This window comes from Cydia splendana, chromosome 11 (genome assembly GCF_910591565.1).
Source record: "Cydia splendana chromosome 11, ilCydSple1.2, whole genome shotgun sequence".
In the NCBI taxonomy this organism is placed as follows: domain Eukaryota; kingdom Metazoa; phylum Arthropoda; class Insecta; order Lepidoptera; family Tortricidae; genus Cydia; species Cydia splendana.
In genome coordinates, this window is record NC_085970.1 from 12,394,946 (window position 1) to 12,408,215 (window position 13,270).

Consider the following 13,270-nt stretch of genomic DNA (forward strand, 5'->3'; position numbering starts at 1 on the left):
AACTAAACTTAAATCATCATCATCATCATCATCTCAGCCATAAGACGTCCACTGCTGAACATAGGCCTCCCCCTTGGACCTCCATTCGTACCGGTTGGAAGCGACCCGCATCCAGCGACTTCCGGCGGCCTTAACAAGGTCGTCTGTCCATCTTGTGGGTGGACGTCCTACGCTGCGCTTGCTAGTCCGTGGTCTCCACTCGAGCACTTTTCGACCCCATCGGCCATCTTCTCTGCGTGCAATATGGCCTGCCCATTGCCACTTCAGCTTGCTAATCCGGTGGGCTATGTCGGTGACTTTAGTTCGTCTACGGATCTCCTCATTTCTGATTCGATCACGCAGAGAAACTCCGAGCATAGCCCTCTCCATAGCTCGTTGAGCGACTTTGAGTTTTGAGATGAGGCTGATAGTGAAAGACCACGTTTCGGAGCCGTAAGTCATCACTGGTAACACACATTGATTAAAGACTTTCGTCTTGAGGCACTGAGGTATGTCGGACGAAAAGACATTAAGTACGTAGTTTCCCGAACGCTGCCCAACCGAGTTGGATTCGGCGGTTGACCTCTTTCTCGAAGTTGGACCTACCTAATTGGACTACTTGTACTAGGTAGATGTACGAGTCAACAACTTCGAGTACCGAGTTCCCAACAGAGACTGGGATGGGCACAACATTGGCATTTGACATAAGTTTCGTCTTGTCCATGTTCATTTTCAAGCCCACCCGTTGTGAAACTCGGTTGAGGTCATCGAGCATCATGCTGAGTTCCTCCATCGACTTTGCCATGACTACGATATCGTCGGCAAACCGAAGGTGAGTGATGTATGGGTTGATGTTGATGCCAAGTCCTTGCCATTCCAGGAGCTTGAAGGCGTCTTCCATTACGGCAGTAAACAGTTTCGGAGAGATAACGTCTCCCTGCCTTACGCCTCTTTGCAATGGAATCGCCTTCGTGCTCTGCTCCTGTACTAGGACCGACATGGTGGCGTTACTATACAAACACTTCAACACTTCGATGTACCGATAGTCAATATGGCATCGCTGAAGAGACTCAAGCACCGCCCATGTTTCCACCGAATCGAAGGCTTTCTCATAGTCCACAAACGCTAAGCATAATGGCAAGTTATACTCTTCGGTCTTCTGTATAACTTGCCGCAGCGTATGGATGTGGTCTATGGTACTATAGCCTTTTCGGAAACCGGCTTGTTCGGGAGGCTGGAAGTCATCAAGTCTGTGTTCGAGACGGTTCGTGATGACCCTTGAAAATAGCTTATAGACATGGCTCAGAAGCGTGATGGGTATGTAGTTCTTCAATAGGTTGTTATCACCTTTTTTGAAAAACAGCACCACCTCGCCTCTATTCCATGTTTCAGGCGTTTTGCCCTCGGACAAGACGGAATTAAAGAGCTTCTGGAGGACTTTAAGTACCGGTGTTCCACCCGCTCTCAGAAGCTCTGAAGTGATTCCGTCTTTGCCCGGCGCCTTGTTGTTCTTAAGCTGCTTCAGGGCCATCCTAATCTCGTACAGACTGATGTCCGGGATATCTTCGGTATAATGTCGGGACAGCTTGGCTCTTCGATCTCCTACCAAACTGTCAACGGGCTTTGCGATCGAAGTGTATAACTGTCCATAGAACCTCTCGATCTCGCCTAAAACCTCCGCTTTGCTCGACGCTATGCTGCCATCTTCCCGTTTCAGTTTTGTCAGCTGGCTTTGCCCAATAGACTTGTCCTTTGCGAACACTTTGGAGCCTTGGTTTCGCTCAATAGTCTCTTTAATACGGTTAGTATTAAAGAGATGCAGATCATGTTGCAAGGACTTAGATATACGTCTATTGAGCTGCCTATATGACTTCGCGTCATCGGGAAACTGCAGCTGTAGCGAGCGTCGTTCAGCCATGAGGTTTAAGGTTTGCTCGGTCAATTTCTGAGGTCTATCTTTACGGCGGGGTCTATAAAACTTAGACCCTACTGTGTGGACAGTTTCCACTAGCCCGTCGTTGATTTCGTCCACTGAAGCCAAGTTCTCTAGGCAAGCAAAGCGGTTAGAGAGCTCGAGTTGAAAGCTTTCGGGGTTTTGAACATGGGCTCGAGTAGGTCGGAGCGTAGACTTCATCAGGCTGGACCTTTCAAGTTTAATATTGATATTTAGTGAGCCTCTTACGATTCGGTGATCACTACCGGTCTTTACCCTGTTGATCACAGAGACATCACTGAATATCCGTTTCTTGTCGGTCATGATGAAGTCTATCTCGTTTCTCGTGGAACCGTCAGGACTCATCCAGGTCCATTTCCTGTGAGGCGGTTTCTGGAAGAAAGAGTTCATCATGAAGAGTTCCTCTCTCTCCAGAAAGTCGGCCAGCCTCTGACCCCTAGGGTTCCGTTGCCCATACCCAAATTGCCCCACTCTCAACTCATCACCGCTTCTCTTGCCCAACTTTGCGTTGAAGTCTCCCATAACAACAGTAAAGTAGGTTTTAGAAGTATGTATGGCCCTACTTACGTCCTCATACACAGGGCCGGATTAAGCATGCCGGGGCCCCTAGGCAGTGCGAGGCTCGGGGCCCCCTACAGTCAATTCTGCACACAGCATTTTCAGTACAGGGAAATAAGTTTGCGTTTTTAATTTCAATCTTCAGGCGTCGGCCGAGCCGATCCAAATCGAAAGATGTCTTTTTCGCTCGTATTGCGTGGACATAAAGCTTTATTCTATTGGTTTTTGCGGATTCCGCGTCGCGTCAAGTGTGGGGAGAGCCCTTTCGGCTTAAGGCCAATTCCCAGTGGAATACCAAAGATGAGAGCTTCAGCGTCACTTGCCTATTATCTACCTCTAATGGCAAATTTTAAGCGAGGCTAAAGGCTAAGCTCAACTGGTGCCGCAAAGTAGATTTTCTCAATAGTTCATATTTTGCGAGACTGAACAGCGATTGTCCGACCATAAGACCAAAAGCCGAGCCACATGATTAGAGTAGCACCAAACAAAGTCTGCAGCGGATTTGATAGCCCACGCAGAGTAAGTGTTATGTATACGTCATAATTTCATAGAAGTTTGACGTTTAAAATGACACTTGCACTGCGTGGGCTATCAAAATCGCTGCAGACTTTTTACGGTCTGACTATAGAATCAACCTAATAATACAGAATTCCCATATGTTAAAATTACTTAAATTAAGTACTAGAGTTAGACCAAGATAAGCCTGCAACAATTTTGATAGCACTCGCAAAACGTCAAAACTTCTATGAAATTATGACGTATAACTAAAACACTTGCACTGCGTATGCTATTAAAATCATTGCAGACTTATCTTGGTCTAATTCTATTAATTCACCAGTGAAGCTAACATGTAGATACAGGGTCAATTAAAGAAGCAAATTTAATCGCGAGCGCAGCGAGCGCGAAATTTTTTGTTAACAATATCGCAAATTGTGAAAGCGTGTTAAAAGGCCGGGTACCGATTTTCACCTGGGCCTAAAAGTCCGAACTTCCCCAGTGAGGCGAGCTTTCATGCGAAGTCAAAGCCGTGTTTCATCAGGCTTCAGGATAAATAGTTGAGTACAGACACGAACCAATGTCCATTGTATTAAAAAGCGACACCAGGCCGAGCTTTGCGCAGCGAGGCCAAAGGCTAAAGGTAGACTTCCGAGCAAAGCGGCTCCGGCGACACTAACGCAGCGACACTGACGCGGCGACAGAGCGATAGTATTATGCAGTATGGAAATGTATGAACTTACTTCCGAGCGCAGCGTCACTATCGTAGCGACAGTGGCGCCGCGTCAGTATCGCTCGGCGATAGCGGCCGTGCTACGTCTGCGCAAGCACTGTCGCGCAGTCGCTGCGATCGCACGTGGTTTTGAGCTTATGTCAATAATTAGAATATCTAAAAAATGAATATTAAAGCTCCTGAATTTGTCATCGTTCTCGTTTAAATGCTTTTTTTTTTCAAGATGCTATAAGTGCCTTTACCCTATTCTACTTTTGAAAATTGAGTTGGGTAGGCTTCGCTCCACAGTAAAAGTAACGAAGCAAAAGATCGTCATCCTCCTCTTCTTCTAATAATATTTTCATAATTAATCGGTTCATCACGTCTGCACCGTAAGGAATAACAACTGCGACTGTCGCCGGAGTCGCGCCGCTCGGAAGCGAATCTGCGTCAGTTAACGTTGCGACACTGACGCAGCGACTCTGACGCTGCGGCCGTTGCGTTCCTATGAGCATTCCTATGAAAAACTGGGGACACTTACATCTTCTTTCTTTTTCTTTGTTTTAATCAATACCTAGTCCTCGTGATTCTGAGTCGAAATAACCCAAAAGTTCGAAAAAAACTGAACCATTTTTCCTGAAAACCCCTATTATTACAACTTTACAACAGGTACGCAGAATACGCCCCGTAAACTGTAACGTATTGCTTCAATTTTATTACAGTATTTCATTAATTTAAAGAATTGATCGAAAAAAAACAATAACAAAGCATACTCATTATTATAAGAATAAAAAAATTACTCATGAATTTTGACCCTATGGAACAAAATTTTATTTGGTGTGCGCTGAGCCGCCGGGGCCCCCTAGCCGAGGCGGGGCCCCTAGGCAGTTGCCTACTTTGACTTAGGGTTAATCCGGCCCTGCTCATACATAGCCTCTACTTCATCATCGGAGTGTGACGAGGTCGGTGCGTATACCTGAATGACCTTCAGCGAATATCTTTTGGATATTCTGAGTATTAGGTATACCACCCTGCTCGACACACTGTCGATGGTTATTATGTTGTTTACGAGGGACTTGTGAACGAGAAACCCGACACCACCTTGGGACTGTTGGTCGCCCTCCCGGTGGTAGAGCAAGTTACCAGACTTCAGGGTTGTCGTGTCCTCCCCCTCTCTACGGACTTCGCATAACCCTACAATGTCCCAGTGTAACCTGCTCAGTTCCTCTTCCAGCTCGCAGATCTTTTCGTCAGTCCTTATAGTGCGTATGTTGTGTGTTACCAGGGCCAGTCGTCGTCGGGGCGGGTAGCCGGATCTTTGCCGGAGATTCTTAGCACCCCTGACCCCGCTAATGCCCTGACCGCTACCATAGCCAGAGCATCGGGGGTCGCCGGAACCTCGGGGCCGTGGTTTTATTGTGCTCTGCATGATGGGGGGTGAATGCCATAATCGCCACGCTTGGCAGGTGGGTTGGCGATCGCAGTCGAGTACACCGAATTTGAGGGACGCTGCTGCCCGTCCACCGGTGGTCTTGGACGTAGTTTAAGGACTTCCTTAAATATAAACTAAATATGTATAAAATAAACTACCTACTGAAGCCGTCCAGGGCTGCCCCCGACGCAAAGGTGCCCATCACGTTCGCTGCGTTGCCGCGTTGGATTGCGATGGACAACCTTTGCATCAGAAAAAACCCGGAGCGGGGGTCAAGGCCCCTTTCAAGCTGGCGACGACCCAGCTCATCATATAATTGAATAAACAACTCAATGTAAACTCAGCAAATATTTTTTGTAAGTATAACAAACTTCCAAGAAAAACAAACTCCTTTTGTAATCCCCACAGGAGACATCAAATACTGAAAAGTTTTTTTCGAATATTCAAATGAGATCTCATTAAGCCTTGTTAAGGCAAAAAAGCTGAAAAATCCGTAATATTCCTGATTCCGGGGTGTAACGCTGTGGTTGCTGTTCTGAATCGCAATTTAGGTGAGACGTGACCAAGAAATTGTCGTCAAATCTATCTTTATATGTTACTATAGGTATACTGACAGATATTGCACAGCCCAAACGTTTGAAATTTGAAAGTTAGGTACATACCTATATCTATCCACCTAATACCTTTAAACGAGCAATTCCTAGATCTTATCTCTGGGAAAACGCGCATTTTTGAGTTTTTGTATGTTTTCTCGGTCTACCAGATTTTCAATTTCAATTTCAATAAGCCTTTATTTAACAATATTATCAACTAGTTTTACAAAATATAATATAAATTTCTCTCTGACTTAAAAATAAATAAAAAAACTATTACAATATTTCCGCTGTCAGACATCGGAGTCAAGATTGTCTTGCTTTCCAGCATAGGCCTCTCCCAAGTACCTCCAAAGTTCCCGATCATGGGCTTGCCTTCGGGTCTCCCAGATATTTAACCATTACATTGCGAAACACATTTTTATTAATTCAACCTCCAAGCGGGTTAAGGTCTCTGCCCACTACACCGTATCATACCATGGCCGTAGTAGGAACGTGTCAGGCAAAAAAATATTCTTTGTATTAAAAAGTATGAGACTATGCCCACTAGCCCGTTCCGTCACCGACCATACCCGTCGCGTGCGTACGGATATGAAACAATGTGGACACGGTGTAGTGGGCATAGTAGTCCGTATCGCGTTACATTCCGTGCCTGATACGTTCACAGCACGATCATGGCAATGGCACGTCTAAAGCAATGAAAATTTCTTAAGTGGTAGACACTCATTGAGTTATTATTATAGAGAAGCCTTACAGGCCTACTCGGCTTTCGAGATAATCACAAGATCTTGAGACGATTTAGAGATCAACTAGATCTACATTAGATATCGACTAGATGTGACTTGGATATCTAAGTCATAACTTGTCGAAATCGTTCAAGAGGACCTCCAGAATCGCGGATACGTCAAATTTGACATATCTATCTTACAAAATATATTTTTAAATTATCCGTATCGTAACTTGTTGAAGTCTAGTAGAAATCTAATTCATTTTCTGAATCGAGCCGATAGTAAACAATGAAATTATTACAATCGCAACCTTTACCACGCGAGCAAAACGTCGTAAGTGCCGTAAAATTCATGGCGCTTACGCGTTTACGTCACGAGATTCACGCTCCGCTTCTATGGTTTGTTGTCAAAATAACAACAACTCATGGCGCAAGATACTGGTTCTCTGTGCTGGTTCTATACGTAGTAATAATAGTTCAATGTAGACACTAGATCCGAAGTCCTTATTAAATTGACGTTTGGATGGTAACCACAGCTGCATTACTGCTGCGCTGTGACTATCAATTTCTTTGAAAAATGAGTGACTTTCGTAGCTGCATTACTGCCGCGGTTAGAACGTTCAATCAATACGTCACTTATTTTATAAAGGTTTTCAGGCCACAGCAATAATGTCGCAACAGTAATGTAGCTGTAGTAACCATCCGAACGTCACCGTTAGCCGAAAGCACAGAAAGAACCTTATTGTACAAAATACCCAGCACTAATAAAATAATAGAGTTAGACCAAAATAATTCTGCAACGATTTTGATAGCATACGCAGTGCAAGTGTTATTTATAGGTAGGTCATAATTTCATATAAGTTTCGCATAGCACTTGCACTGCGTGTGATATCAAAATCGTTGCAGACTCATCTTGATCTAAACTCTATTTGTTTGTTTATAATAACGGTCTAAAAAAGTAAATAGCTAGTGGGTGCGGTTTTAATTAAATCACAACAAAGGGGTTCAGCACTTAACAACATTTATTTCAGGTCTTTTTTTAGAGATATTTTAAGAGCAGCGTAGCGTAATCTCGTTAGAACAACAGGCCGGGGCGTAACCACCATATGATCATTTTTAAGGCATTTTGTTAACACAAACAAAAATAAAGCCGTTTTTTTTTCCTTCCTGATACATTTATGCATAAGCTATTTATTATATTTATTCCATTTAACATAATTTATAATTATCAATCTCCAGGTTTTATTTATGTTTTTGTGTGAAATGAAAATATTTAGTAATAATTGATAATAATAATATATATATATTTATATTATTATTTATATTTTTTATATGATTGTTTAGTTCTTAAAAAAAAGATAAACATTTCTATCTTAAAGCCAAGACAATAATGCAAGAGGTCAAGTTTTGCGGCAGCTGACAATACATCTCATTATCTTATATTATATTATAAGTAGGTACTAATTTAAAATCTTTATTTTTGTCCTTACATAAATAACACTAAGTATTTACGACTACGAAGTACCTAATTCCTCATTCCTCTTATTTACGAAATAAACAACACTCAAATTAACTGTAAACTTTTAGAATTGACATGCCTTTTACCTACATACGCGAACGCGGCCCTAAAGCGTTTCGCACTTAAAACTAAGATTACGTCCTACAAGATCCCGTATTTTTACTTACAAAGCGCTTTGAAGTTTGCCTTCCAGTAACATGTTTACAATTACGCGTGCGTAATAATGTGTTAATAATCATGGCCTGTATATTATGAAATGCTAGGCGACGCAAATGAACGATGCGTTAAGAAAAAGAGCTATTTTACTACTATTACTTACCACAATATCGAAGCAGACGGCTCTGATAGCGTTATTATTAAAAGGCTTATTATTAACCGGGCAACTAAAATATTAAACAGGAACTTTCATTGGGCATATAATAATATAATTTGGCTGTGCATTCATATTTTAGCGCCAATAAAAATATTTTAGCCTCAAATATAAGCATCATATTATTAAAAAAACAGGCAGCAAAATCAAGCCACCTATAAAAATTATAGGGAACTTAAAGTGATAAGTTGGCGTCTAAAATAATAAATTGGCAACTAATATAGTAAAGCGATCATAAAATTTAGTTGTCATCTAGTTGTTCACACCTAAGTAATCAACTAATCATAACTGAGCATATCGTTTCAGCTAGGTAGTATTTTCACACGAAAACAGTTAAATTTAATGAATATTGGTCACTACACAAAAAACCTCAAATTTATTTACCAATAATGGTCAGTATACTTATAGTCGAAATTTCTAATCATGAAACGCTGAGATGGTAACATAGGATTGCATCATAAATATTTATCCGATTTAAAGACATTGTTAAGTAATTTGAGACGGAACTAAAAACGACGGGAGAGTGATAAATTTAAACGAACGTATTCTGAGAACGAGAAAACCAAACGCTCGAAAGTAATAAATTAATAAAACAAAGAAACATAAAAACAATACGATTTATGTTTCTAGTTAGGGTCTAAGGAAGTAAAACAAATGCAAAATGGACAAGTGTGCGATAAGACAGTTCAAGGAAAATAATAAAGAAATTTACTAACCCTTAAAGTTGAATACGACCTAATATGAAGCCTATCGCTGACATATACGAGCGATTATACAATGCAGGCAACTACTCTGGTTCTTTCAAATCATTGCAGAATAAGTCTACACGTGCAACACAACGGGTTGCTACTCAAAGGCGACATCGCCACTTCCACGAACTCCGGCGCCGCCGAAGGAGCGAGCGAGACAGCGCAGTGCGAAGGAGCGAGACGGAGCATTTGCTAGGAGGGGCTGCAAAGACACTGGACCAGAGACGAGCGAAAATCTTCCCTGTTACATTGTATTTAGGTTAAGATAATATGTAAATAATAAAGTTGTAGTAATTAAGTTTGGTTAAGGTTGTCGCAGGAAGTTGAGGACACTTATTTGAAAGACGCAGAAGAGATAGGTTGTCTGACTTAATTCACCATTTTGACGATCAACAAGTATCTCAATACTATACCAAATAGAGAGTTGTAGAGTCAGTGTCGAGTGGCAGACGAGCAGCTAATACAAAGCTAAGTACTCTGTTAATGTGAGGTGACAAATCGGATATAAATACCAATCAATTTATCTCACCATATTTTCATAGCGTTGTAGAGCAAGGCCGTAGGGCTTTGTAGAATAGTCTTTGTAGAAACTTATCCGATTAGTCACTGAAGATTGACCTCATTGTGTGTACTATACTGTGTTGGCCTGACGTATTGGTTGAGAAGAAATAAAGTAGTAATTAGGTTCTTCTCTATAGACCGCGGGTTATTTCGCTATCACTTCGCTTCACCCCTTGTTATTGCCGAAACATATCAACCAATACTAGGCTAATATATTCTGATTGTGTAGTTGTCTTATGGAAGTTTAGCTATACTCTCGTTCAACCTTAATAAAGACAGCGTATGTTAGTTGGCTAGGTTAGCTATATTGGTAATATAGATCTGATTAGGGTTCTTTATAAGTAACTTTGTTAACTTTAGTTTGAAAAGAGACCAAAAGAATAAACTGAAGGGGTTTCTTAGGCGGTTCTTCCTCTTTACAGTGTCCACCTTTCCGAATCGCTGGTACAAATAAATATCTATAAATTTGACTTGCTTTTAATTCAGTGTTTCCTCTCATACTCTAGTTTGGCCCTAAGCCTTCATAGTTACCTTGTAGTTAGGTTGGACAGACAAGAAGGTATTTAGTTAGAAACTGAGGTAATATCCATCATACCTTACATACCTGGCTTTAATAAGCGACTAGAACCGATTTCAGGTAGAAAAGCTTTGATGTGTATTGGTAGTTTTGACGCGGCTAGAGGAAATAAACGACGACGCCAATCGGCCTGACTGTTGACGGCCTCTAGCCGTCGATTGGGCTCATTATAACTTACGAAATATCTAATTTCTGTCACTCGTTTTGATCAAGGGTTTATTTGCTATTAAATTACGGGGAATAAGCCGTTACCATTGTGACCGCAGGTCTAGGGACTAGATTAATTACTAGTACACATCGAGGTTATACGACTTGCGTAGAGCAACCTGTGTCTACCTTATACGAGGCGCCGAGGGTTAGCTTAGTGGCCACTCCCAAGTAATACTAAAGGTATACCGCTTAACACCAAATAAATCCGACATCACATAGTGCACCTGTGCACCTGCTAACCCTCCATACGAAATGCTAGCTAGCTTACACACATAGTAGACACAGGCCTCTACGTGGGTAGCGCAAACGGAATCAGTCCTAGAAGCTTTGGTATCTCAGAGACTGCCGTGCTCAGTACTTTTCACTTACGCTCAGGAAGAACTGTTCCGCGCCTCCACTGGCGTCGGACGCGATACCGGTCGAGAATTAATTACTTTCGTCCCAGACGAACACGAATTATAGTGGTTCAGGCTCGTTCCGTGAGGAAGTGGCTCTGAGGTGTGTGGCCAAGGTTATTGTTTGTCCAAGCTTAATTTACAGGGCCACAATACCACTTCACGTGGTGCCGCATGACGCAGGATTCTAGACTTTGTGTCAAGATACTATAAGAACAAATAGACACAACTAGAAGGACTTGATTAGTTACTCAAACTTACTATAAAATAAATAAACACAACGTAGGCATTTAAACTAAAATTGACGATCACTTTTAAAGAAATACAATTTAAAGTAAATACATTAAGAAGAGAGATTTCGATTGAGGCAAGTCATTAATACCAGTAACTTTAGTCTAAAGATTGGAGAGGGGTATCTACAATATAGTTTTCTCTAATTCAGATTTAAAAGGTTGAACGAGGGTACATCTGAGCGTATTATAATTACTTACAGTCCCTACAGATAATTAATTTTAATATAGCGCTTGGGTTTTTCATTCCTTGAACCGTCTAATCGTAGCAAGATGTCAGGACGTGGTAGTAAAGTTCGTGGCGCAAAACGTAGCGCAGTGTTAACGAATAGAAGCGAACCAAGTAAACAACGACGAATTGAAACCGACAATGACGAGGGACAGCAGGCTAGTGTAGATTTGTTTGCTTTACAGCAGCGTAGTTTTGAGTCTCTTTTAACTAGGTTTGACGAGCTAGTAAAGCGTGTGGACTCTATGTCGTCAACCGCAAGTGGGAGTAGTGAGAGTGCAGTCTCGCGGACCGAATCCGAGGCGGCGCAGAACATAGAGGCGGACGGGAACGCGTGCAGTAATAAAAGGACTAGCGTTTATGTAATGCCACCGTTCGCGAAGCCCAGCTTTAATGGAAATAACGACCCAAACCCGATGAAATTTATTGAAAAATTACGTAGATACGTTAATTCGATTAACGCGCAAGATAGGGTCTTAGATGTAGTGACCGAGTGCCTGACGGGGTCCGCGCGTACCGTCTTGGGATTAGATAGTAAAAATTGGCGAAATTTCGAAGATTTTGAGATGGATTTTAAAAATAGATACTGGACCAAACAACATCAAGAGGCTGCGAAAATTAGACTTATCAAAGGAAGGTTCGATACTAAAGGAAAACTGAGTATGGGGGAACATTTCGCGGAACAAGTCGATACGGTTAGTGCGTTAACTATACCGTTAGAGGAGAGTGACTTAGTAGGGTATATTATGCGTCACTATCCCAGGGATGTACAACAAATGTGGTACACATATACACGGGTAGGGAAAGTTAGCGTACGGGCAGCGACGGACTTCTTGTTCGATTACGACCAGAATATTAGTTCCGATAGTGTTAATAGTAGTGTGGCAGGCCAGGGAACTAGTAGGGACAATTTTTCGCATAGACAATCGTTTAATAGGAGAGGAATAGGACATACGCGTGGTAATACACCCTTAGTCGCAATACTAGAGGGAAGGCAAGATGGCGAAAATCAAAGATCGTATAGAGGCAGGTGGCGCGGACGAGGTAGAAATAATTATAACAGGCGCAATTTCCCGGCAATCAAATGGGAACCGGCTTCTTCGTCGTCAACAAGTAGGCCTAGTTTTTCACAGGAGTCTTCAACTCCAGGAATCGCGGGAATTAATCAATCCACATGCACAGGGGTAGGTTCGGATCAGGGAAACGGGACTCAGTCGAACAAATAAGTCCCGTTTGTAAGACTGTAGATAGAGAGGTAAAACGGGACGTGGTAGTCAGTAAAATAGGAGTAGCTTATAAGTTAATGAATCGCTGGGGCTGGCGTGCGGGTCAAGGTTTAGGCAAGCTAGGAGATGGGGACAGAAAACCGATAGGTTGTAATGCGCGTTTAGGGTTAGATAAATTTAGGACGTTAGAATGCGTAGGTAGACTTTTTAGCGATAAGAACGAGCGTGCTATGTTATGTGAAGAATGGGGTAGACCGTGCGTTGCGTGTTATAACAGGAAAGGGGAATTATATACCATACTTGACGACTTAGATGAAAGTATAGACGAACAAGAGGGGAACGTAGATCCGACGTTGCCAAGATTACCTGAGGTAGAAATTAAAGTAGGTAGTCGTGTGATAAAGGCACTGATAGACACAGGGAGTCAGATAACGGCTATTTCCGGTGAATTATATGTTAATTTGAGATCGGAGCTAGGACCATTACCCGAAGTACCTATACCCGCGATACATCTTACGGGAGCTTTTGGGTCTAGAAGCGAAAATGTTAGGAGTCTTTATCTAATTACTGTAGAAATTGCAAAAACACAAGTCGAGACTCCCGCGCTAGTACTACAAAAGATACGACGGTCAGTTATTTTAGGCTGGGATTGGTTAAGGAGAGTGAAAGGGACTATTGATTGTGAGGATCAAAG

The 13,270-nt window shown here is 42.1% G+C and overlaps 1 protein-coding gene and 1 pseudogene across 1 annotated transcript in view; both read right to left on the reverse strand.

The window, feature by feature from the left end:
• Positions 1-13,270, reverse strand: part of LOC134794892 (head-specific guanylate cyclase) — a 123,783-nt gene that overhangs the window by 80,673 nt on the left and 29,840 nt on the right. The gene's annotated exons all lie outside the window — the stretch shown is intronic.
• Positions 20-13,270, reverse strand: part of LOC134795132 (uncharacterized) — a 33,968-nt pseudogene continuing 20,717 nt past the window's right edge.